Source organism: Pistacia vera, unplaced genomic scaffold, assembly GCF_008641045.1.
Source record: "Pistacia vera cultivar Batoury unplaced genomic scaffold, PisVer_v2 Contig73, whole genome shotgun sequence".
In the NCBI taxonomy this organism is placed as follows: domain Eukaryota; kingdom Viridiplantae; phylum Streptophyta; class Magnoliopsida; order Sapindales; family Anacardiaceae; genus Pistacia; species Pistacia vera.
The window spans coordinates 369,885-373,246 of NW_022196590.1; the positions used below are offsets into that span (position 1 = coordinate 369,885).

The following is a 3,362-nucleotide window of genomic DNA, read 5'->3' on the forward strand; positions in this document are numbered from 1 at the left end:
TATATATATCAAGGGCCAAGGCTAAGTTAAAATATCTTTTCAATTTCAAGAAATTTCCAGCCCTGCATTTCGCCATATAGCTAAAGGAAATTTGACCTATTCATTTATAATATAAACACTACTTAAATTTATATTGAAAGAATTAAATATAACCAAACCAGAACTTGTAAGCCAATTTCATGAGAAGTTGTTTCACCCTAATTACTAGTGAATTTAGAGCAATATTTTTATCCTTAATAGATGATTACTTAAAGACTGATATACCCTTAACATAGTAATTCTTTTAGGATAAAAATATTAATAGGGCTAAGTTAAGAGGTCAAATTGTCATTTCCGATAAATTACTATAAATTTTCTACATTTTGCCTTATAATCCTGTGCCCTTCCCTCCTGCTTCTTCACAAACTCATCTCTCGTAAAGAAGGGGCGAAAGAGAGAGAGAAAAGAAGCAAAAGATGGTTGCAGAAGGGAGATTTAACGGTGACTGTAAGCAAGAAGGAGGTGGTGGCGCAGTGGCTACCATGAGGACATTGGGCTTCCTCCATTCTCCCAACCTCGACTTGCTGCTGCCACCGGTTGACGTTAGTGTTTTTTCTTTGCTACCATAACCATCACTTCAAAGCATGACCTTTGCCTCCATGGTTGCATTCTAAGAAGGCCTGGCTCAAACGCTAGTGTCATAACTACGCCCTCGCCGGTGTAGGTCGTACCCAACCCTGTTGGTGAGCCTGACTCCTTTGCAACAACCGTGGTGGACTTTGTTGAAGCATTTGCGAACGTCGAGTGAGTGACTCAACTTGTATAACCCTGACGAAGTATGAGGCAAGCTCGTGCCTAACAGAGAAGGAGTGCTCTCTATTCAGTTCACTTATCTTCATCCCTCAAATTTTTTTGCTTCTTATTTGGATTAATGCATCAAACAACTACATGAACATGGTTTTGATACAATATATCATACATATGAGATTTAGTAATTTTTTTTTTTTTTTTAAATATATGTACATATAATATATGTGACCTAATTTTTACAAGAATATAAAACAAAACCACCCATGTAGGAAACTGACATGCGTAATAATTTGAATGTTTTTTAATTTCCATCACCTCCTGCGAATATCGATTGGAACAAGTATCGAATGAGTGTTTCCAAGAACCTTTTTGATATTATATTTTATCTAAAATAATTTTGACACGTAATTTGGGGAGCTAAGGGAATCTGGGGGACATCAGTAAGTGTTATGTCTTGGGTAAATCAAAGTGAGGCGGTTGATGGCAGTTAATTTTTCTAAATAGGCTTCAATATTAGATTCCATCTTAATGATCAGTATATGTATTAATATCAAATATATTTATATGAATTTGATTTACAGGCAACTGAACTCAATTGCGGCGGTTCTTGTGGTGGCGTGCACCTTCGACCACCGAATAGCAGACGCATATCCATAAATATGTTTCTTTGTCATGGGCTGAATTAGCTCAGTCCAGACCAATTTCTTTGCTACCATCTTTTCGTCGATCTCTGCTAAATCCTAGACGGCCTGGATGCGTTGACCCTGTCTTTAGATGACATGTACGTGCCATTCTCACCACCTCACCTCCTAAGAAACCTGTTGAAGCTACTCATGATCATCTCATAAGTCCATATATTATGTTACAAAGACAAACTCAATGAGCTTCAATCACTCGCCAGCCCCAATGATGCAGGAGACAAAACTCGAGTCTTTCAGTGCATTTTTATGGAAATTGTCGCATTGTTGCGCTACAGACATGATAAGACATCAAAAATGGGGATTGTTTTGATGGAAGAATTAGGTTAAGCCAAGGATATAGTTACAATCAAGACTAATGGGTGCATACTTTGGAAATGTATTACATCCCTTTTGTGCGACAAAAAATCATTCACTCATGGAAAACCTTTATCCTGCTGGCAAATCAAGTTCATGCTTTTTTGGAAACGCAGTGACACAAGATCATTTCCTGGACTGATTGATTGGGTTGAGGCACATAGACCCCACAGCTGTAGCTAAGTATACATAAACGGAAGTGACAATGGACCGGCTTTTGTGGTGTCATCAGGCAGAGATTTCCATTGTTCAAAAGTGGATTTCGGGTGGGGCAAACCAGCATTCGGTCATATCATTTCCCTGGGTGGTGAGGCGGGGTATTTGATATGCCGATGCCGAGTCCATTAGGGAACGGTGACTGGGTGTGTGTATTTAACACCTATTGAAGAGCAATAGAGATGATTGAGAAGGAAGCATCTGATGTGTTTAGGCCTCTGACTTCTGATTATCTTAACCTGATGAAATGAGTTTAATGTCGAGTCGACAGTAGGTACGTTAAAATCACATGAATTAATGGGGTCTGGCTCTTAGTATCGGACAATTATGGTTGTCATTTTGTGTCATTGTCACCTACTGTGGAATTTTCCAATCCCATATTTTGTATTGGAGGCACATGATCTGGAATTGGCTGGAAGCTAGCTGCAGTGTGTCAGCAGCAGCATGTTGTCATGGTTGTATTCTCTCTCTCTCTCTCTATGTATATATCGTTTAATATATATACTTTATTGTAATATATAAATATATATACGAGTACATGTACATATATATCAATAATCACCAAACTAATGGGAATTACTTTCTACTTCATGCACGGAGCTTCTAGGCTAACAATATTGAATCCAAATATCAATCACATTCACAAACAAACTTTAACTCTAATTAATTAATAAGATTCTTATTTTTTATTTTCGATGACCAGATCAGTTTATGTGTATCTCAACTAATCTCCTAAGAGTATGTTCAAATGACTCTTTACATAACCCAAATTCTTTATTATGAAGAGTCTATCTATTAAAACAAGAGTCCAAGAGACTCTTTATCATTTAAATATAAATTAAGGAGTCAGTTTGACTCTCCATATTTAGAGAGTTAAATTTTACTCTCTATCCTAATTTTAATTAATAAGTTATAAGTTTCTATGCATTTTATTTATTTATTTTCACTCCTATTAAGTCTTTTTCTTGAAAATAAAGAGCATCTTCGTTAAATTTAAAGAATCTATTGAATTTGAATAAAATATTTATTCTTTATATTTAGAAATTAATGAAGATACTCTTTATTTATATAAAAGATGTTCTTTAAAATAAAGAGCATCATTGTAGATGTTCTAATGCCTTAAAGTTAACGATTGGATAAACTCTTAAGTGGTCACCCCTGTTAACAACTAAGGGAAATCGATCTCAAGACCTCTTGAGTAATACACCTAAGAGTTTTTACCGTCGCACTCGGCCACTTAATTAAGCAATGTGTTTATTAGGCCATTCTAACATGTCTGCCGTGATTAATTTATTTAAAACA

At 36.0% G+C, this 3,362-nt stretch overlaps 1 pseudogene; it reads left to right on the forward strand.

The window, feature by feature from the left end:
- Positions 1–455: 455 nt before the first annotated feature.
- Positions 456–1,800, forward strand: LOC116115040 (annotated as a pseudogene).
- Positions 1,801–3,362: the final 1,562 nt, after the last annotated feature.